The sequence below is a fragment of the Ovis aries genome, chromosome 9 (assembly GCF_016772045.2).
Source record: "Ovis aries strain OAR_USU_Benz2616 breed Rambouillet chromosome 9, ARS-UI_Ramb_v3.0, whole genome shotgun sequence".
Classification (NCBI taxonomy): Eukaryota; Metazoa; Chordata; class Mammalia; order Artiodactyla; family Bovidae; genus Ovis; species Ovis aries.
In genome coordinates, this window is record NC_056062.1 from 17,374,749 (window position 1) to 17,397,852 (window position 23,104).

General features: G+C 44.6%; 1 protein-coding gene across 2 annotated transcripts in view; it reads left to right on the plus strand.

Moving 5' to 3' along the window:
• The window catches only part of FAM135B (family with sequence similarity 135 member B), a 272,851-nt gene that overhangs the window by 60,324 nt on the left and 189,423 nt on the right, over positions 1 to 23,104 (plus strand). Inside the window, exon 1 of one of the 2 annotated variants that reach the window (XM_060419990.1) lies at positions 14,247 to 17,418. The exons of the other annotated variant lie outside the window; for it this stretch is intronic. The gene's annotated coding sequence lies outside the window, so the exon portion shown is untranslated. Of the gene's footprint in view, positions 1 to 14,246; positions 17,419 to 23,104 lie in introns of those variants that run through there. 2 annotated transcript variants of the gene reach the window in all.

The following is a 23,104-nucleotide window of genomic DNA, read 5'->3' on the forward strand; positions in this document are numbered from 1 at the left end:
ATAATGTCCTTACTTGAGCCATATGTTTCACCTGAACTCTGAGAACCAGGCTTGGTTGGTATCTCCAATTCATACACAGTGAAGAGGCTCTGAGCTGATTTGCTTCTCAGCTGTTAATACGGGTCCTGAGATGATAGCTGGGCCTCTTTGGTCGTTCGGTGGTAGAGAACCTGCCTGCCATTGCAAGAGATGCAGGTTCAGTCCCTGGGTCAGGAAGATCCCCTGGAGAAGGAAATGGCAACCTATGCCAGGGTTCTTGCCTGGAGAATCCCACGGACAGAGGAGTCTGGTGGGCTACAGTCCATGGGGTCGTAAAGAGCCAGATACGACTTAGCTACTGAACAGCAACAAAGTGACAGTGGATAAGAAATGTCATAGCCACGTTAAAAAGAGCATTGAATGTCACTTCCCAAAGGAACCATGTCACGGGGTCACTCTGATGTCCTTTCTTTATGCTGTGACCCAGTGAGGTGGGCAGAAGCATTGAAGTGTAGGATTTGGTGTCTGCAGTCTGTAAATGGATCCTAATCTTCTACTTCTTACTAGGTGTGCGATGCTGGGCCAACACATTGCTTTATAACCTCTAGGTTCTTCATCTGTAAAATGGAGCCATTTATATCCACTGTGGTTTTGGAAAGTCTAATACAGGGCAGATACTCAATACATGTCATTTTTTTCTTTTCTTCTTCCTTAGCTCTCCTGATTATCCTCCCTTCCAAAGAAAATGAAGGTTCAGAATTGAAAAAAATTTAAGAGCTGCAGAAACAACATTAGATTCATATTTAGACAGCAATTGATTTTTTTCCTTGGGTAAGAAAAATTATGCATTTGCTTCTAAAATATGAAGAGTGGTGATTATGATTCATGCACACATGATTCATAGAGAAAGCTGGAGCTAAAACACAGCTAAACTAATAATATTTCGTCCTTGTGACTAAAGCTCGTCCAAGCTTAGAACGCAGACCCAGAGTTAGAGCAAAGAATCCCGAGGGCAGTTTTGCCCATGTTTTGACTTAGTCACAGGGACAAGGGCAGAAGAGACTGCTGTTCTCTTGTAATCCACCTCCCCAAGGTGGGTGCACTTGTATTATCTGCAGCTGCTCCCTTTTCTTCACCCACTGAGCTTCCAAGTATGATTGATTTCTACTAATGATGCCCAGAGCGGGGCTTCATCTTCTCTGTTGTGGATTATTGCAGCAGCTCCTAACGGGTGTCCCCACCTGTTGTATCGGCCCCTCTCCAGCATACCTGTTCTCTCTCTTCTTACTGAAGTGAATTCTTAAAGCATCGGTCAACTGTGTGGCTGAGAAGAAAGGTCACAGACTCGGGCATTAGTCATTTTCGCACCATGCGACCCTCAGCCGCCTCGCCTTGCCGAGCATAAATTTCATCATCTATGAAACAGAAATGACATTCATTTAGCGGTCTCTTTGATGCGGATGAAACGTGTGTAAAATAGCTTGCACTGTTCCTGAAATACAATAGGTAATCAGTCAATTTTGTTTGCTCCTCAGTGGCTTTGTATTGCTGGAAAAATCAGACCTAATTTTATTATGCTTTTCGAGGCCCTTCATGTGCCCTCCTCCCTTTGCTGGCTGTATTCTGCACACGGCTTCCCTGCCTCCTCTTCTGACTTTGCGTTTTCCCGTCAGAGTCTTCTAGGAACTGATGCTTGAATGGATGCCATTCCTTTGTCTTTCGTCTGTGGGCCTTTTCATGGCGGTATGATTGCTTTACAATGCTGTGTTAGTCTCTGCTGTACAATGGCCTGAATCAGCTATGCGTGCGTGCGCAGTTGTGTCTGACTCTTTGTGAGCCCATGGACTGTAGCCTGCCAGGTTCCTCTGTCCGTGGAATTTTCCAGGCAAGAATACTGGGGTGGGTTGCCATTTCCTACCTGAGGGAATCAACTCTATGTGAACATATATCCCTTCCCTCCTGGGCCTCCCTCCCACCTCCGTCCCACACGTCCAGGTCATCACAGAGCACCAAGCTGAGCTGCTTCTCTCTAGCTCTCTGTTTTATACGTGGTAATGTTTCTGCGTCATCCTGACCCTCCAACTCATCCCACCCCTCCTTCCCCCACTGTGCCCACGTGTCCGTTCTCTTCATTGTGTGTCTCTTCCTGCCTTGCAGATAGGTTCATCTGTACCATTTTTCTAGATTCCACATTAATACGGGGTATTTGCTCTTTTCCTTCTGATTATCATGACTCTATATCCAGGCTCTAGGCCCACCCACATCATGACCCAATTTCATTCCTTATTACAGCTGAGTAATATTCCACCGTATATACGAACCACATCGTCTTTATCCATTCCTCTGTCGATGATTAAGTACCTAGACTGCTGCAAGAAAATCAAGTTCTTGTGGGGCTCCTTCAACCCCAAGGGAGTGAAGCAGACAGCAGCGCAGATCTATGCTGTGTCTAATACAAGACACATTCACTCACCAAGACCGTGTGCACTGCGACCAAAAGTAGGCTCCAGTTGCTCATTTGCTTGGAAGCCAGTGAGGAGGCCAGGTTGCTGGAAAGGAGAGTTTGCTTTATTTTGGATGCTAACAATGGGAGGGGGCAGGGGGAAGAGGGCAGATGCTTGTCCAAGGGCCAGCTTCCCCCACACTTCACCACCAGTCAAGAAGCAAGAGGTTTTATAGGCAGGAGGAGGCTGCGTGTAGAAATGGCACAATCAGCTCTGAGTCATCTTGAAATTGGTCATGCAGTGGGTCTGACCAGCATCATCTTGATTGTTTTCAGTACAGTTAGTTTTCAGTTTCAGGGTTGGTTTGTTCTCATTTCTTTGAGGCCAGTTCTCAGAATTGTGGCAGCTTAAGTCATGGCTACGGTCTGGTCATCAGGCAGTTAACCTCCTCCAGCTGGTGTGGGTTTTGGTATCTACAAGGCAGCTCACAGGATGTGGCTCAGAATATTAGGTACAGCCCTGGAGAAGGAATTTGATTTTGTTTACTGATGAAACTGTTATTATTTTGTCCTCTTTTACTGCGTTTCTTTGCTTCTGCGTGTTCTCACTTCTCTAATTAAACTTATTTGGCTAAAGCTTTTCCATTGCGAAAGGCAGGTGGAGGACATGGTCAGGGAAGGACTGTAGAGTCCAGCTCTGCTTCTGTGCTGTGCGCTCACACTGTTCAATACTGTCAGAGTCGCTATGAGTCTGAGTCAAAACTGGCCACTGACCTTCAGGACCTTACATCGTAATAGGAGAAGAGAAGGCTGAGCTAATCCGTGTATACCAAAGAGAATGAGCAAAGTTCCAAGAATCGTTGGGCAGTAAAGGTTGAATGAGACAGGGGGACATATCTGCTCCAGAGGATGTGACCGAAGACTTTAAGGAAGACCATGAAATAAGTGACAGTTGGTGAAGAACCAAGGACACATTCAATAGGCAGCTTGGAGTGGTGAGGACCACACTGGTTTGAATCCAGAGAGGGGGGCTCTGAATACCAGCCCTGCTCCTAACCAGCAGTCCCTGTACCTGAGAAGCTCTTTTATACAATCTTTTGAAGAGCTGCTTCTTCTTCTTCTTTTTTTTTTTTTTATCATCCAGGTCTGTGCTTGGATGTCATATCCTGAGTCCTTTACTGAACTCCCTCTGTAAAGGAATCTTTGACCCTTTTGCCCGCTGCAATCGCTCTTCATGTCAGATGCTGTTGGTGTCTAGTTCTTTCCTCTGTTGCCCCCAGTTCTTCACGTGTGTACCTCTCTGAAATGTGATTTAGGAGAGAGGAGTCCTCCTGCTCATCCCAGGGATTCTCCTGATGGGTATCCGTCCATTTAGCCTCCTTCCCTTCCAGTGGCTGGTTTAGGGAAGGGCATGTGACTCAGTCCTGGACAGTGAGGCCTGGGGATCATGGGGACCTCTGGGAAGGATTGTTTTTTCTCTCCCCAAAGAGGCAGTTTTAGGAGATGTCTCTCCTCCTTCTGATATTGATGCTGTGTCAATATGTGGAATACCTGTAGCCACTTTGCAAACCTGAAAGGCTTCAGGCTTGGATGAAACTATAACCTGAAAGCCACAGAATGAAAAGATGGGCAGAGCCTGAGGACCTCGGGACAGCAGGGGCCCGGGGCATGACATCATTTTCCTCTGACTCTTCACTTACTGAGTGTATGTGTGTGGGGGGGATGAGTATACATTTGTAATGTTTCTGTGTTGTTTAAGCCAGAGATAGGAGATCTGCTATGAGTTGCAGGCTTGTGACTTGTTAAAGTATTTGGTACTGCAGTTGCACCGTGAGGCAGCCGTGAGAATATTGAAACAAAAGGGTACGGCTGTGTTCCAGCAAAACTCTCACGAAAAGGGATACCCGGACAGACCTGTGAGCCAGTGTGGGTTTAATCACTGAATCAGGATCGTCTGTTCCTTTCTGGTGAAGCCATGCCACAAATGCATTTTCTCTCCCTTTACCCAGACTCGTTTCCATACATGCCAGTATTACTGCAAACGGATTATTTACTTGTTTGGTAATCCTGTCTCTGTCCCTGGAAGATAAATTCTGTGGTGACACGGATGTGTATTCTCTTGTTTGTTTGTTTTTTTTTTTATTCTCTTGTTCAACACCCAGCACAGAAGGGGAGTTCCATGAGTACATGAGGGAGCGTGCAGGCAAGCACATAAACTTGGGCCAGCTTATTCATCTCTTTGAGTTTCAGTTTGATTTCCTCCTTTCTGAAAGGTGAATGATAATAGTAGCTGGAGGTGAATATAAACCTGAAGGTTTATATAAATATAAACCTCAGTGGATACCTGTTGATACAGTGTGATTACACAAAGCAGCCCCCTCCCCCCTTCTTAAAACTACCCTAAATTGGATGATAAATTGCATGGTCCCTTTAGCGTCAGTAACTGTTTATAGAGTCTTGCTCTGCATGGGGCCTAGTGTTGAGCTCATTTTATGTGTGACTTTGTCTGCTCCCTTAGGAAATCTTTTGAGTATTAAGCTCATTTCATTTATTATTTGATCTATTCCCTTAGGGCATCTTATGAGATGGCTGCTGTTATTCCCATTTTAGAGGTGAAAAAAAAAAAAAAACCACCCGAGGCTCAGAAAGGGGAAATAACATGTTCATAGACACACAGCAATGGCAGAGCTGACATGTCTGACTCCAAGGAACATGGCCCTAACCATTATATTCTGGTAGATTTCATATCCAAGGATGTCTGTAATGACATATCCCTCCCTTTGCAAGGTGACCTCGCTCTCCCCCATGGAGACAGAGATTCTTTCTCCTCCCTTTATACCTGGGCCAGCCGTCTCACCTGGCTTGACAAGTAGGATGTGACTGAAGTGCTGTCCTTTATCTTCCAAGCCTGGGCCTTAAGAGGCTTGCAGCTTCTACTCTCACCTTCCAGATTGTTCCCTCATGGAGACCAGCACCAACGTGAACCCTGACTGCCCCTCAGGACGGACAGGCCAAGTGCCGTTTTGCACATCCCAGCCACGACTCAGAGCCCCCAGGCTGGACGTAGGGTCAGGAAGCTGAGATCTGATCAAATTTTTGACCCAGGGAATCGGGAGCTGACAATAGCGCTGATGTTTAAGTCAGTGAGTTTCAGGGTTGTCTTGTTATGCGTCAGAGGATATCCAAGGCACGTGGAAATGCCCTTTCAGTGTCCATCCAAGCCTGAGAAGCGGCGTGTACCAAGTGTCTGGGTGTGTGTGGCTCACGGGTGATCACTAAGCAGCGGCTGCTCGTATCAGCACAGATGGAATTAGAAACCACAGGAGCCAAGTCAGGTGCATATGAAAGTCGGCCAGGAGAGGGTGGGGCTGCAAAGATGTTGAAAGGATTAAATGAAAACTGTGAAAATACTGACGTTGCCATCTCTGTAAACTTTGCTCTCTACAAAGTGCTCTCTTAGCTAGAATTTCATATTTTGGGTGCAATGGATATAAAGCTTCGGTTATACAAGATTAAGTAAATTCTAGATCCCAGCTGTATAACATCATGGCTATAGCTCACAGTACTGTATTGTACACTTAAAATTTTGTTAAGATGGTAGATCTCATGTTAAATGATTTTACCACAATTTTTTAAAAAGATGCACAGGATATGTCACAAAGTACAAGGAAAAATATTAAAATAACCAGGCACAGTGGGGGGGGATTCTTGCATATAAAACCCTCAAAGCTAGGACCCAAGACACAGTTTTGCCCTTTGCTTGCTCATGTCCTGGAATTGATCTTCCCAGGTCTCAGTCAGTGCCTTTGTCCTTTTATGATGGGGGAGAATTTCTGAAAGGGGCCTTTCAGGTATATATATATATATAAATCCAGCTATAATATTTAAAGTACTTAAGAGCAGATTTTGTTTCATGTCAGGACAGTTTCTTTGATCTCTGCTCTGGTCCGGATGCCACCTCTGTCTGCTGTCCTCCTTGTAAGCAGAGGTTTTAACCAGGCTCTTTGCAAAACACAATCATGATATGGGATTTGCCCATAGTCATCCATGGGGGGGAAAGCTGTCCCCATGCAAGTTTGTGCCAGTGCTAACAGGAACTCGAGAGGAGGTGCTGAAAACAAATGAACATTCCAAAGAAGCAGTCTGAGTTCCTCAGCTTCCTCTTCTCTTTTATCATCAGCAAATGACTGTTTTCTTCCTTTAGCTGCCAAGAAGTTATGGTTAATATAGAGTTCATCACACAGGGTCTGTGCTCACTTAGATGCTTCCTACATTTTTCTCCAGTAATGGTGGCAGCCGCAAGGAGAGCAGGAATAATGGTGATGATCATACAAGTCAATTCAGGAGAGATCTATTGACTGCCTGTAAGAGGCCACCCAAGTTTCCTCAGACATGAAATCAAGGCATGAATAAGGCACAGTCCAGACCTTGTGTTGCTCATAGACGATAGTAGAGACAGATAGAAAATGAATTACAGTGCAGTGAAGAGAGTGCAAACGCAGAAGGTCCAGATGGCACCAGGTTAATTAACTCTGCCTGAGGAAGTCTTCCCTGACCTCCAAGACTGGCCCTGATGCTCCCTGTTTTAAAGCTCTGTGCATTGTTCATTCATAGCATTTACGACAGCTGGAATTGCATTTGAGAGTCCTACACATGAGTCCTGCTTCAACAATGTGAGCACTGGAGGGACAGGGCATTTTACTCACCATGGAATCCTTGGGAGCTGGGCTGGTGACATCTATGCAGTAGGCACTCAGGGACAGTTTGTTGAATGGAATAAGGGAGCATGAGATCAGGGAAGATTTCTGAGGGAATGAGATGTTTAAATTAGGTTTTGAAGGATGAATAGAAGTCTGCATCTGTAATAGGAACAAAAGTAAACATAAAAATATTGACAATTTAAGAGGAAGGTATAACCTCTTTGAAAGTGAAAGTGTGAAAGTGTTAGTCACTTAGTTGTGTCTGACTCTTTGCAACCTTGTGGACTGTAGCCCGCCAGGCTCCTCAATCCATGGGATTCTCCAGACAAGAATACTGGAGTGGGTTGCCATGCCCTTCTCCAGGGCATCTTCCTGACCCAGGGACTGAACTCAGGTCTCCAGCATTGCAGGCAGATTCTTTACTGTTTCAGCCACAAGGGAAGCCATGACCTCATTAGCTATTTGTTATTGAATCCCCAGTTGGACCATAAGGAAGACTGAGTGCCAAAGAATTGATGCTTTGGAATTGTAATGCTAGAGAAGACTCTTGAAAGTCCCTTGGATTGTAAGGAGATCAAACCAGTTAATCCTAAGGAAATCAATCCTGAATATTCATTGGAATGACTGATGCTGAAGCTGAAGGTCCAGTACTTTGGCCATCTGATGCAAAGAGCTGACTCACTGGAAAAGACCATGATGTGGGAAAGATTGAAGGCAAAAGAAGGGGATGACAGAGGATGAGATGGTTAGATAGTGTCACTAACTCAATGGATATGAATGTGTGTTTTTGTTTCAGGATAAAACATGAGCCTTTTGAAAAAAAGTTAAAAGGCATATTGCAATATATTAATATTGTGGAAGAAAATGTAAAAATGATTGAAATAATGCATATTTGTATAATCTCAATGGATTTTCCAAAACTCAGAAATTCAGTTTAACCAGCATCTATATCAAACAAACAGGTATCATATACACTCTGCCTGATTCCCTTTGCGTACTGAAAACTACTGCTAAGAACATACTGTCCTGACTTCTGACACCATAGGTTATTAGTTTTGACTATTTTGAACTTTATAGAAATAGGATCATACAGTATGCATTCTTTTTCATTTGGCTTCTTTTGTTCAAACATGACTATGTAATCCATCCCTATTCTTGCTTATAGATGTATTTTACCATTTAGTGTCTAAAGTATAAATATACTTCATTTAATTTACTCATTCTACTAAGATTTGTATAATTTCCAGTATTGAAGTATTATAGGTAGAGATAATATTCGTATCCACGCCTTTTAATGTATATGAGTATGCGTTTCCATTGAATATGTTGCTAAGACTGGCATAGCTAGTTTAGATTATAGAGTATGTGCACATTTAGTTTTTCTAGATACTGGTACATAGTTTTTCAAAGTGGTCATATCAATTTACACTAACCCCATCTGTACAAAGAAATTTCATTTATTTCACATCCTCTTACACTTGGCATCATCTGCCTTTTTCATTTTGGCCATCTGGTCAGTGTGAACTAATATCATATTACAATTTTTAATTTGTGTTTGTAAGATTGTAAATGAAGTTAAGCATCTTTACATTTGATTATTGGGCTTTCCTGGTGGCTCAGATGATAAAGAGTCTGCCTGCAATATGGGAGAGCCAGGTTGGATCCTTGGGTCAGGAAGATCCCCTGGAAAAGGGAATGGCAACCCATTCCAGTATTCTTGACTGGGAAATTCCATGGACAGCGGAGCCTAGTGGGCTGCAGTCCATGGGGTCACAAAGAGTCAGACACGACTGAGTGACTGACACTTTCACATCCTCTTACACTTGGCTTTATCTGCCTTTTTCATTTGGCCATCTGGTCAGTGTGAACTAATATCATATTACAATTTTTAATTTGTGTTTGTAAGTGAAGTTAAGCACCTTTACATTTGATTACTAGTCATTTGGTGCAGTGTGTTGATGTATAGTTCGAGGCATATGTTCCTTTTGTGCTGTGCTTACCAAATTGTACTAAAATTCTCCAGTTCCTATAAACTCTTGGATGCCATGAACTAAGCCTCGTTTGCGTGGCTTCAGCACCAAGGACAGTGCCTACCAGACGAGTTGTTCATCAAAGCTCATGTGAAAGCTCAGGGTTCAAATAAGGTTCATATTCAAAGAGGTGAAACCAGGATGGAAAGCCAAGCCTGGAGGATGCTAATCCTGTGCTCTAAAGAGAATGCATTAAGAAGGCTTAGCGGCCCCTTTCATCTCCATTGCACTAGAGCCATTCCAAATGGAATGCTCAATGAAGCCAATGAGTGGAGTCCTTCTGAACAATGGACATTCTAATATGGCCACTGTCAGGAGAACACCTGCCTTCCCTCTCAACACTTTTATGGATACAGGAGCGGGCTCTGTCTCATCTCCCTCCACAGCCACATCTCATTTACATGGAGCCTACTCAGAGTGATCCTTGATCTCCCAGTTACACTCAGTGCTTCCAAGTAAGTGCTTATGGCTGAAATACAGTGCCTAAAAGTATGTGCTTTGGGATCCAGTTACACTTTTCATTTACTCCATTTGAACTTTGGTCAAATGACTTGCCCTCTCTGAGTCTTTTCCAGCTTAACATTAGGTTAATATCCCCCACCCCCAAGGTCATTTTAAGGGTCAAATAGTCCATGAATATGAAATATTTGGGAGAACTCCTGGCAAAGACTGATCACTCACTTAGTGACAGATCTTGTTATTAGTGGTGATACTTAGAGTGTGTAATTTTGAGCTTTAGTAAGATAGTGATGACCACGGGTTTGGCTCTACGTAGCTTTGGGACGCATTTGTGATGGTCTTATAAAGAGGCAAATCAGCAGTGTAAACAAACTACGGCTAACTGAGCCTTATGAAGTGGAGTCGCTCAGTAGTGTCCAACTCTTTGTGACCCCATGGACTGTAGCCTACCAGGCTCCTCCGTCCATGGGATTTTCCAGGCAAAAATACTAGAGTGGGTTGCCATTTCCTTCTCCAGGGTATCTTCCCAACCCACGGATCAAACCCAGGTCTCCCACATTGCAGACAGATGCTTTACCATCTGAGCCACCAAGGTTACACGATATCTCTGCATAAGGACACTTTGAATAACTACCTAAGAAATAATATTTGTAAAATGCAGTGTGATGTATGGCTCAGGAAGTGTCAAAGAATTGGAGAGGAGGTTGTCTGGAAGGCTAGGGTGAGAGATGAAGCTAAAAAGTACCTTCAAGCCAGATCAAGGACGGCCTTGTGTGCTATGCCAAAGGGATGGACTTTAGTCTCCAGACATTGGGAAGCCAGTGGAGATGTTTGACAGAGGAAGTGGATAAAACTATTTTTCAGGGGTTGGGCCCAAGGGGAGCTGAGGGATTATTAGAGTAAGTTACTATATCACTGCCTTTCATTCTTAGACTCCAGAGAGTAAAGGATTCCCCTTGGGACAATATCCTCTTAATTGGCTCTTTATACTAATTAACTGCATCTTGACCTTCTATCTTCAGCCATTTAAATCACTGATGATCTCCTGCAAAGGCCTATTCAGCTTTGCTCTTTGGGAAGCTTCATGGAAAGTGGAAGGGACCCTGTCATGAATCAGAGACCTGTCCCGACCCGATTTCTGCTGCTTCTTTGCTGTGTCCTGGGGTGTCTCTTAACCTGCCATGGTTTCAGTGCCAAATTCTATATTGAGGGAGGCAGCCTAGCAATTTCCCCACCAGGCAAAAATTCTGTGATTAAATCCTTTGTCATTGTCGCCACAGACAGCTAAACTGTAGAGCTTCACAGGAAGGTCAGAGTCAGTTCAACAACCCGGGGAGGAAACTGCTACTTAGTTTAGAGCTGCTCCAGACCAGACACCATGCAAGGCCCTTAGCTCAGGTGACAGCTCACCAATCAGACACGGTGCTAGGCCCTTAGCTCAGGTGACATAGCTCACCAACCCAGGTTTACAAGAGATGTAGCTCTTTTTCTGACATTGAACTTCATTTCTATTCTAATCTCTAGGTTATTAAATAGCAGCCATAGAGTCCAGAATCTCTCCTTACTCTTCTCTGAGGTTGAAGCCAAGTTCTTGGGCTTGCAGAAAGTCACAGTATTGGAGGTGAGGGTGGAGGTTGGGAGATGGAATTGTTTAATCCTTGGTTATTATCTGCCCTCATCAACATCATTTGAATTTTGTATCTTCTTACAGGAGCCTTAGTCTTAACCTCTCAGCTCTTAGCCCAGGGCTTCCTTCCATGTCTGGCTCCATGAAGACTTTAAGGTCCTTTTTCTAGGACACCTGTCAGTGCCTGGAAAACACTGAGGACTTGCTGCGTCCCCCAGCCTGATCCAGGATGAGCAGATACAGGGGCAGTCTGCACAGAGATTCTTCCAGATCATCAGGAGAGACTCATTGTCTCTGTAAGTAGGGACACCTGGCCGAGTTTGCAGGTGGGGAAGAGTATGGAGCCTCCTACAGGGAATGTGCCATCTTTCCTCCTTTCAACTCTCTCTCAAATTGCCCTGTTCCAGTCAAACATTGGTAGTTTATAGTTTGAAGAGGGGGAAGAATAGATTACACAGTAATGTTCTAAAGCTACTATTGAGGCTGGAATTCCTAGACTTTTGAAACTCCAAAATGTTTGCTATCAAATTTTGGTCTTTCTCATTACATTCAAAAGTCAGTTTTGAAACTTAAAATCAGGGACCCAATTTTCTCTTTCTGTGTCTGCAATTTAAATGCACCATCTCTCTTCTGGGACTGGGGAAGGCTGGATGCCTAGGGGCCCAAAATGAAAGACAGTGCTGGGACAGTTGTCTGCATGGAAGAGGGAAGCTCTTTATATTTCAGAGTTTTACTCCATTCGTATTATTTCCTGTAATCATCACTTCCACCCCTTGTGGGGGAGCCATGCTGGCCCATTATGGTTTTGATTTTATAGATGAAAAAACTGAGGGTTAGTGGGTAGGTGACTTGTCACAGGTTACATCCTTACAAAGACAAATCAAAAATCCTGTGTGTTCATTATTTAGGTGGAAACTGAATGAGCTGCCCCAAGGGTTAATGAGCTTCCCATTTTTTGGTGCATATGTGTGTGTGTATATGTGCGTGTGACCCAAGGGATTAAAAAAAAAATTGGCTGCTCCAGGGCTTAGTTGCAGCTCACAGGATCTGTGTTGCCACATGTGGGATCTCAACTACAGCAGGTGGGATCTGGTTCCCAAGCATGGATTGAACCCGGGCTCCTCTTGCATTGGGAGGGTAGAGTCTTATCCACTGGACACCAGGGAAGTGCCCCACCACCACCACCAAGGAATTTTAAGTGGCTTGAATTATTGGTTATCCCAGCAGTTCCTCAGGATCTTGATTTAAGGTCACTGATCTATAGACACATTTCTCAGGCTGTAGAAGTTTGGATTCTTCATGTTTTCGCTTTTGGAAATACAGGAGATGAGGTGTTGAGAGGTAAGGGTTGTTGGCTTAGCCAAGGTAAACAGGGAGGTGAAAAGCACTCATTACCTTCTGCCCTGAATTGCTCTGCGTTTTATTGCGTCATCTCACAAGGTCTCAAATGCATGAGGAGGGGCACGTTGTTGGCCTTGCTAGAAAGTGGCAATGGGGCCTGTCAAACTGTAGGCTCAAAGAAGAGAATTGGTTGAAAAAATATGTGCTTTTATTCCAACACTTCTCTTTGAATACAGAAATGAGTAGCTTAAACAGATTTATGTTGAAATTGTTAGCAGTGTTCAAGAGAAAAGTGTCTTTGCCATTCTTTCTTTATCCTATTTGTCATTTATTTAATAAAGAGTAGTGACATAGTCCCAGTTGAGCTATTTCAAATCCTGAAAGATGATGCTGTGAAAGTGTTGCACTCAATATGCCAGCAAATTTGGAAAACTCAACAGTGGTCATAGGACTGGAAAAGGTTAGTTTTCATTCCAATCCCAAAAAAAGGCAGTGCCAAAGAATGCTCAAACTACTGCACAATTGCACTCATCCCACACGCTAGTAAAGCAATGCTCAAAATTCCCCAAGCCAGGCTTCAGCAATACGTGAACTGTGAACTTCCAGATGTTCAAACTGGTTTTAGAAAAGTCAGAGGAGCAAGAGATCAAATTGCCAACATCTGCTGGATCATCAAAAAAGCAAGAGAGTTACAGGAAAATATCTATTTCTGCTTTACTGACTATGCCAAAGCCTTTGACCATGTGGATCGCAACAAACTATGGAAAATCCTGAAAGAGATGGGAATACCAGACCACCTCTTGAGAAACCTATATGCAGGTCAGGAAGCAACAGTTAGAACTGGACATGGAAAAACAGACTGGTTCCGAATAGGAAAAGGAGTACATCAAGGCTGTATATTATCACCCTGCTTATTTAACTTCTATGCAGAGTACATCATGAGAAACGCTGGGCTGGAAGAAGCACAAGCTGAAATCAATATTGCTGGGAGAAATATCAATAACCTCAGATATGCAGATGAAACCACCCTTATGGCAGAAAGTGAAGAGGAACTAAAAGCTTCTTGATGAAAGTGAAAGAGGAAACTGAAAAAGTTGGCTTAAAGCTCAACATTCAGAAAATGAAGATCATGGCATCCAGTTCCATCGCTTCATGGGACATAGATGGGGAAACAGTGGAAACTATGTCAGAGTTTATTTTTTTTGGCTCCAAAATTACTGCAGATGGTGATTGCAGCCATGAAATTAAAAGATGCTTACTCCTTGGAAGGAAAGTTATGACCAACCTAGATAGCATATTGAAAAGCAGAGACATTACTTGGCCAACAAAGGTCTGTCTAGTCAAGGCTATGGTTTTCCCAGTAGTCATGTATGGATGTGAGAGTTGGACTGTGAAGAAAGCTGAGCACTGAAGAATTGATGCTTTTGAAATGTGGTGTTGGAAGAGACTCTTGAGAGTCCCTTGGACTGCAAGGAGACCCAACCAGTCCATTCTGAAGGAGATCAGTCCTGGGTGTTCATTGGAAGGACTGATGCTAAAGCTGAAACTCTAATACTTTGGCCACCTCATGCGAAGAGTTGACTCATTGGAAAGTACTGATGCTGGGAGGGATTGGGGGCAGGAGGAGAAGAAGTTGACGGAGGATGTGATGTCTGGATGGCATCACTGACTCGATGGATGTGAGTCTGCGTGAACTCCAGGAGTTGGTGATGGACAGGGAGGCCTGGCATGCTGCGATTCATGGGGTTGCAAAGAGTCGGACACGACTGAGCAACCCCATGAACTGAACTGAGTAACATAGTCGAGGGCACCCCAGGTGGTCCTAGTGGTAAAGATCCTGCCTGCCAATGCAAGAGGCATAAGAGGCACAGGTGTTGTTTTTTTTTCATTACACTCTTTTATTTACAGAAAACACAGATAAGGCATTTCAATGTTCATTTAGCAAACTGAACCACTCTTTTTAGTTTTCTTTTTTGGCACAAAGAAGTATCACAGATGGACCCCAAGATCAATCAGAAAACCATAATATTTATCAGCCATCACTGGTCCAGGGGCAGCCACAAAACTCAGACAGACAGACAGACAGCGTTGCCACAGGTTTAATCCCTGTGTTGGGAAGATCCCCTGGATGAGGGCATGGAAACCCACTCTAGTATTCTTGCCTGGAGAATCCCTGTGAACAGAGGAGCCTGGGGGGCTATAATCCATAGGGTCACACAGAGTAGGACACGACTGAAGCGGCTTAGCACGCACGCATGACATACTCAAAAGCTAGACGAGAGAAGATTTCATCCTTCTCCCAGTTGAGTTTGTGGCATTTTTGGAGAAAAATTAATAATTTTAAGGCAGACAAATGCTTGAGGTTCTTCCAAGATCTAGAAGAAAGGATGTTTAGACTGAACAGGGGTCTTTGGGGCAGATGTCCTAGATTACAGGATAGGATGCCCTTTCACATGGGTTGTTAAAAATAAGGAGCAAGTGTATGGCACAGGGAACTCTGCTCAACATTCTGTAACAACTTAATTGGGGAAAGCACTTGAAAAAGAATAGATACATATATATGTATAACCTTTGTTGTTCACCTGAACACAACATTGTTAATCAATGGTACTCCAATATAAAACAAAAATTTTTAAAAAAGAATGCCTAATTAGCTAGAGGAAACTGTAAGCAAGGTGTCAAGACAACCCTCAGAATGAGAGAAAATAATAGGAAATTAGACAATTGTCAAAGGACTAATCTCCAAAAAGTATAAGCAGCTCATGAAGCTCAGTACTAGAAAAGCAAAGAACCCAATCCAAAAGTGAGCAGAAGCCTTAAACAGATGCTTCTCCAAAGAAGACATACAGATCGCTAATCAACACATGAAAAGATGCTCAATGTCGCTCATTACTAAAGAAATGCAAATCAAAACTGCAGTGAGGTATCATCTCACACTGATCAGCATGGACATCATCAAAAGGTGTGCAAACAATAAATACTCAAGAAGATGTGGAGAAAATGGTACAGCCACTAAGGAGAATAGTATGGAGATTCCTTTAAAAACCAGGACTATTTTAAAAATGAATAAAGAAAAATCTAGGAATAAAACTACGATATGACCCAGTGATTCCACTACTGGGCATATACCCTGAGGAAGCCATAAGTGAAAAAGACACATGTACCCCAGTGCTCATTGCAGCACTATTTACAGTAGCTGGTACTCTTGCCTGGAAAATCCCATGGATGGAGGAGCCTGGTGGGCTGCAGTCCATGGGGTTGCAAAGAGTCGGACACAACTGAGCAACTTCTTTCACTTTTCACTTTCCTGCACTGGAGAAGGAAATGGCAACCCACTCCAGTGTTCTTGCCTGGAGAATCCCAGGGACTGGGGAGCCTGGTGGGCTGCCATCTCTGGGGTTGCACAAGGTCAGACACGACTGAAGTGACTTAGCAGCAGCAGGACTTGGAAGCAACCTAGATGTCCATCGACAGATGAATGGGTAAAGAAGTTGTCGTACATATGCACAATGAGATATTACTCAGCTATAAAAGGAGTGCCTTTGAGTTGGTTCTAATTAGATGAATGAACCTAGATCCTATTATACAGAGTGAAGTAAGTCAGAAAGAGAAAGACAAATGTTACATATTAACACATACATATGGAATCTAGAAAGAGAGTACTGAGGAATCTACCCAAGGGCAGCAACAGAAACAGATCAGACTTTTGGATACAGTGGGGGAGGGAGAAGGTGTGATGATTTGAGAGAGTAGCATTGAAACATGTACATTACCATATATAAAATAGACAGCCAGTGGAAATTTGCTGTATGACGCAGGAAACCCAAGGCTGGTACTCTGTGACAACCTAGAAAGGTGGGATGGGGAGGGAGGTGGGAGGGAGGCTTACGAGGGAGGGAACATATGTATACTATGGCTGATTCATGTTGAGGTATGGCAGACACCATCACAATATTGTAAACTACTTGTCCTGAAGTTAAATTTAAGAAAAGAATTAACTAGGAACTTCCCTGGAGTTCCAGTGGTTAAGAATGCACTTTCCAATGCAGGGGGTGCCAATTTGATCCCTGGTCAGAGAGCTAAAATCCCACGTGCCTTGAACCAAAATAGACCAAAACACAAAACAGAAGCAATGTCGTAGAAAATTCAGTAGCGGCTTTAAAAATGGTCCATCAAAAAAAAAAAAATCTTAAAAGAATTAAGCATAAGGTGGGAGGGAAGCGGAGGGAACAGATGAGCAAAGACTTGGAAGTATGAACAGATGGTGAGATGGAGGAAACCTAAGCTGGGAAGTATCAACAAGGCAGGAAGGACAGGGTGGTGGTGCGGAAAGAAGGCGGGGACGCAGGAAGGAGAGAGTTAAGAAGAAAGCTCTTCATTAATGTGATTGCAAAACCTGTTCATTGCCCGAGAGCTTTGTGCCCCAGGAAGGCGAGAGGCCGTGAGAATGAAATAAGAAGCTGTGGACTTGTAAAACTTTCAAAGTCAAAGGAGCACAGTTGGGGTCACCCAGCCGTAGAGAGAGAAGGGTCAATAGTTCCCATTGACTGCACCTCCCTCTGTGCTAGATATTGTCTATCTCAGCCCAGCTGGTCCGGAAGGCAGAACTAGAGACAAAGGCCTGTGTGCCCGTAGTTCTGGGGAGAGTGATTCCAAGGAAGGAGGGCCAGCCCGTGCAGGGGCTGCCTGGAGCCAACTCTACCCGCAATGGTTCCACACTCCCTTGGGCACCAGAGAGCTTCACCTGAGAGCCAGCTTACATTGCATCTCTGATGCCCATCGTGGGTGGCAGGAGAGAGGAGACTGTTTATCCATTGTTCCTGCCTGCCTGTGGTCAAGGTTTGTTCCCCAGCAAAGTAACTCCCCTGCGCTTGCAGACTGGACATGCATGAGGTCAAGCAGGTGGGAGGAGGAAGGGGTGTGGTAAGAATCAGGCAAAGTGAACAAAGATCTATCTCATCATGCGTGTATACATGTATGTGTCTATGTGCACATATGTATATATGTATCTATCTGTATGTGTATATATGTGTATGTGTGTATCTGTGTGTATATGTATCTTTATCTGTATGTGTATATATGTATGTGTATATATATGTATCTTTATATGTATGTGTATATATGTGTATGTGTGTATATATGTGTATGTGAGTATACATGTATCTTTATATGTATGTGTATATATGTGTATGTGTATATACAGGTGTTTTGCCTCGTGAGTTCTGTTTACTCCTATGAATTTTACTCCTTTTTGCATTGTTCACTGTTAGTGTATAAAAACGGAAATCACTTTGCATGTTGATTTGTATCTGCAACCCTGCTATATGCATTTAATTGCTCTGAAAATGTGCGTGTGTCCTGCTGTTTGTGTATGTGTGTGTGTTTATATGTGTGATGAACTGTAGTGGTTTCTACATACAAGGTGATGACGTCTGCAAACAGAGAAAATATTACTCTGTCCTTCCATATGTGGATGCCTTCGTATCTCTTTTTCTTGCCTAATTGCTCTGGCTAGGACTTGCTGTACTATGTTGAATAGAAGCGGCAAAAGCAGGCATCCTTCTTTTGTTCATGTCTGTGTAGAGAAGGTTTTCAGGGTTTACTTACTGAGTTTGATTACAGCTATGGGTTTTCCATGTCCTTGATTAAATTAAAGTTTTTTGTTTGTTTTTTTAAGAATCAGGCAAGATGAGATCAGGTTCCACCTACATGCATGAAGGTGATTGGAGCACAAACAGTTCAGTCTGCCCTGAGATGGTTGGAATCAGAGCCAGGTGAGGCCAAGAGGGTCTGAAACAGCCTGCAGAAAGCATCTGATAGGCATGCTGTATTCGTTTTCTATGCTGTGAAATAAATTAGCACAAAGACTATCAGCTTGAAAGAGCAAACATGTATTATCTCTCAGTGCCCGGGTGGTTATGGCTCAGCCGGGTAGTCTAGCCCAGGTCTCTCACCCGGGTGCCACTAAGGTGCTGTCTGGGGCTCCAGTCCTTTTAAGGATGGTCCCCTGCCTGGTTCACTCAAAGGGTCATTGGCAGGATGTGGGTCCCATAGACTGTTGGCTGGGGATGTCCCTCAGTCCCTTTACCGCTGGCCCTTGCCGTGCGGCAGCTTACGACCCTGCGGCGGGTTTATCTGGCAAAATAGGAGAGGACAAGCAGAGTGGAACCAGGATGTTTGTGGTCTTGGAAGAGGATCCACAAGGGCATGGATCCCGGGAGATGGGGTTCCTGGGGCCATCTTAGAGGCTGCCTGCCACACAGACTCTTGCAGTCAATATTTACAGTCATCCCGGGAACACGATCCTCTTATGCCACTGAGGACATCAGCCCAGAGGCCTTTCAACCCTTCCTGGGCCCGGAGCCCATCCTGATGACTTCAGCCCCATTGCGCTCTGCTTTCTTCAGCTATGCTGTGGGCACTGTGGCTGGACCAGGTGACACCCCAGTCATCCTGGCCTTGGTTCTACTACGTCTGCTGCGGAATCTCCCACTTCGACCACCAGAGTAAAATGCAGGCAGTGTCTTCTTCTACCATGAAGGGCAGTTTAGCGTGTGTGCGCCCCTGAGGCTAGACTTCAGGGTGTAAATCTCCATTCTATGATCCGGGGCAACTGCAGTCAACGCTCAGCTTTCCATTTCCTCCACTTGAAACAGAATAGTGTTCTTACTCATCTCATAATGCCATTTTGAAGATTGGTTAGTTTAATATATAAACACATGAAACAATGCAGAATTTTCTTGGCATATGATTTTCTTTTTTAAAAAATATGTATTGCTTTATTTGGCTTCTCTGTCTTAGTTGCGGCCTGGGGGATCTTTAGTTGCAGCACGTGAACTCTTACATGAGGCATCCGGGATCCAGTTCCCTGAGCAGGGATCAAACCTGAGCCCCCTGCATGGGGAGCCTAGAGTCTTAGCTACTGGACCACCAGGGAACTCCCTATAATTTTCACTGTATACACTCTACCCAGAATTTCTCAACCTTGATACGACCGTATTGAAGTTCATTGCATCTCAGGCCTCTACTCAGTACATGCCAGTGACTCTCTCTAGTTGTAAGAGCCCAAAATGCCTCCAGATATCGCCAGAAAAAAATGGCCTTTCCCTCCAGTTGAGGACTTCTGCCCTGTGCTGATCAAAACTCAGGAATTAAAAAAAAAAAAAAATGAAGGGCTGGATGGATGTTGAGGGTTGTATGTCTTCCGGGAAAGGAATGGGTAGAGAGAGCTGCAGAAGAGTATAGAGTGTGCTGAAGGGGGAGTGTTTCAGGGTCACTGTGTGCTGAGCACTGTGGCCTGGCTCTCCACTGGCATTGGGAAGCCTCTTCTGCTATTTGGTGTCTAATTTTGTCACCTGTAGAACAGGGTAAAAAAACCCATTCTTGGATTGTTATAAAAAGTCCTGTTCTTTTTTGGATTGTTGTAAGGTTTAAATCAAATAATCTCTAGGTAACACTGTGAAGAAAGTTTACTTTTCATAGCAGCACAATCCTTTTCATAGGAATACTCTGAAGTGGGATTGCTAGATAATATATTAGCTCTGGATTTAATTTTTGAAGGACCTCCATACTGTTTTCCCTAATGGCTGCACCTATTTACAGTCCCACCGTGTTTGCTTCTTGAATGTGAATTCTGTTTCCAAATAAAATAATAGATCCCTGATCTGTAAGTGTCCAGGCTTTACAGGACCTAGAACAATACCAGAAATATCCTGTGTGTCTCACACCCACAGGAAAGGTCGTTTGTGTCTGAAAGGAAATGTTCCAGGTAATTCTGGGTCTGCAGGCTCCTAAAACCCCCATGAATTAGGAGTTTGCCCTTGACTGTTCTTTCTTTTTCTCTGTGCACAAGAACCATTTTGTTTGGAGAGCCTCTGCCAATTCTCCCTAACACACACACACACACACACACACACACACACACACACACACACACACACACACACACTCATGCCAGGGACACACACATAGTAAACACTCAATAACTGTTTATGCGCCTCTTGACTGGCCTGTGAACAATATAAATATCTGTGAAAGACAGAGCTCACCCAGGAAAACCAAGGCTAGCTTCCCAGAGCTCTACTTTCTGTGAAGATCCACCTAAGTCACGCGGTGCTCAAAAGTGATGAGATGAGTTCACTTTCCCCTAAAACGTGTCACCCAGAGGTGATACTTCTTGTCCATCAGCCACATTCATCACCCAGCTCCTGAGAAAGGAAATGCAATTGGTCATGACCTCTGAAGGGAAAAAACATTGCATTCACTAGAAAGACTGGCCTCCTTAGACTTTCCAGGTCCCAGTGCTGTGTGAGCTGGGGTTAAAAGGCCATTTTTCTTTCTTTTTGCTGAAGGCTGGGAAAACAGATGTGAAGATGTCTCTGGGACCAACATTTGGCTCAGAGCCTGGGCTGGTAAACAGATGGGTCCCTTGCAAGTGTGTGGCTATCACTCAGGGAAGAGGGTGATGTGAGTGCCATAGGGCTCCCATGTGCTTGCTCCTGATTTTATAGTTATTCCTCTTCTGTCTGTAGCTGGAGGTGGGAATTCAGAGGAAGCAGCCAAGGCTCGGAAAGTGTCCATGATGTGCTTGGGTTGCAGAGCTGGTAGATGAGAATTTCCTTATCTTTAGTGGGAATTCAATCATATTATTTAATAGCTTTTCTCAAGAAGTGGACTGTGGTCTATTAGTCCAGGTGATAACCTACAAAATAGGATTATCACAATCAAGGTAGGCAGAGAGATGCCTTGTACTAGATTTGCTTGGATTGTCAGAGAGGAAATTGTCTTATTAAAGGCTCTGACAAGTCCTGGAGTCTTGACAGCTACCTAACCCAGTTTCTCCTAAGCTTGGGTGAGCATGGAGACCTCCTTGATATAATGCCAACAAATATTTCATATATAAAAGAGTATCCAGGCTCAAAATTTTATAAAAATATGCTCTACTAGATAATCTTAGAGGACTAAGAGGTCTTTCTGTGGATTTCAAACATTTTGTGAGTTTCCTAAATCGCCAGCTTGCCCACTCAGCACTGTGAAATGTGTCGACACGGCTGATGGCTTAGTTTCTGCAAACTCACCAGATGTTTGACAGCAAACTGCACATAGTCCGCCAATGTTTCAATTCTTCATCTTAGACAGCATTTCTCAAACCTTCTTAGAACAGGGACCCATGTCCAGGGCAACTTAGGATGTGGGATAGGGAGGTGCCTAAAGTCCGGGGAAAGAGTCCCTGCCCATAAGTGTGGAGAGAGACTGAGTAGCCTTGGGGGGAAATGGCCATTGCAGCCTTGTACGGTAGAAGTTCCCTGTCTCTGGGGGGTTTAAACACGGGGTGAGCAGCGGCTTGCTAAGGAATCAGAGGGGATTCCTTGGGTTGGAAGCTTCGTCTCCACATTTGGGGTTCTGCTGGAAGAGTAGGCGTCTGACCTACTTTCCCTGATGCGTCTTTCCCTCTTCTCTTTCCTCCCTCCCTCCTCCCTCCTCCTCTCTTTCTTCCCTTCCTCCTACCTCCATCCAGAGGTGGTGGGTGGCAGGTGAGCCTGGGATAAACCAGGGTTTCGCATCAGCCTTGTGGAAATGACCAGGTTTCAGGTCCACCACCTGCACACTGTATCCTGCTCCCCAGCCTTTCCAGAACTGATAACAGCAAGCATGCCGTTCTAGACGGGCTCTGGGTAAATGGCTGCACGGTCTCCTGGTCCGGGACACTCATGGTCTCCTCGAGTCCCATCCTAGCTGTGAAATCGCTGGCTTCAGCATTACAAGTCCCAACCTAGCTGTGATATCTCTGGCTTCAGCATTAGCCAGCCTTCCTTTTGACCTCAAGCAGAATGCCACCCTGGGCTTCCCTGGTAGCTCAGTTGGTAAAGAATCCGCCTGCAATGCAGAAGACCCCAGTTCGATTCCTGGATTGGGACTATCCCCTTGGAGAAGGGATAGGCTACCCACTCCAGTATTCTTGGGCTTCCCTGGTGGCTCAGACGGTAAAGAATCCACCTGCAATGTGGGAGACCTGGGTTCGATCTCTGGGTTGGGAAGATCCCCTGGAGGAGGACATGGCAACCCACTCCAGTATTCTTGCCTGTAGAATCCCAGGGACAGAGGAGCCTGGCGGGCCACAGTCACGGGGTCACAAAGAGTTAGACATGACTGAGTGACTAAGCACAGCATAGCACAGCACACAGAATTCCCGCCAAGTCTTGCGATGCAGCCAGAACACCTGAACCCACATTCCAAAGAGAGCCAGCACAGGGGAAATCTTTTACCCCAAACAACCATCCACGCGTGCATGCTAAATTGCCTCAGTTGTGTCCGATTCTGTGCAACCCAAGAACTGTAGCCCACCAGACTCCTCTGTCCGTGGGATTCCCCAGGAAAGAATACTGGAGTGGGTTGCCATGCCCTCCTCCAGGGATCTTCCCGGCACAGGGATTGAACCCTTGTCTCTTAGGTCTCCTGCACTGGCAGGCAGGTTCTTTACCTCTCGCACCACCTGGGAAGCCCCACACCTCCATCCACCCATCTG